General features: G+C 26.2%; 1 protein-coding gene across 1 annotated transcript in view; it reads right to left on the bottom strand.

Moving 5' to 3' along the window:
- The window catches only part of LOC119593366 (DNA repair and recombination protein RAD54B-like), a gene marked incomplete in the record, with an annotated part of 21,209 nt that overhangs the window by 957 nt on the left and 20,000 nt on the right, over nt 1-252 (bottom strand).

Raw genomic sequence — 252 nt, 5'->3', positions numbered from 1 at the left:
CAGCCGCAAAAAGTGGTATATATGTAAGACAACTCCAACACAAAGAACTGTAAACATATAATTTTGAAATTAAATACTTAACAAAAACAAAAAAGGTTACTTCTAAGATTGTCTTTCTCTAGTCACATAACTCAATTTAAAAAATCAACAATTTAACAAATTTATTCAAACTGCATTAATCTTAATAACCTTAAAATATTGCACATGCTTATAACAGATAAAAAGTCTTTCTTTTCCTATAGTTATCCTGGT

This window comes from Penaeus monodon, chromosome 32 (assembly GCF_015228065.2).
Source record: "Penaeus monodon isolate SGIC_2016 chromosome 32, NSTDA_Pmon_1, whole genome shotgun sequence".
Taxonomy (NCBI): Eukaryota; Metazoa; Arthropoda; class Malacostraca; order Decapoda; family Penaeidae; genus Penaeus; species Penaeus monodon.
The sequence above is the reverse complement of the archived record's forward strand: the minus strand, read 5'-3'. Positions and strand labels throughout refer to the sequence as shown.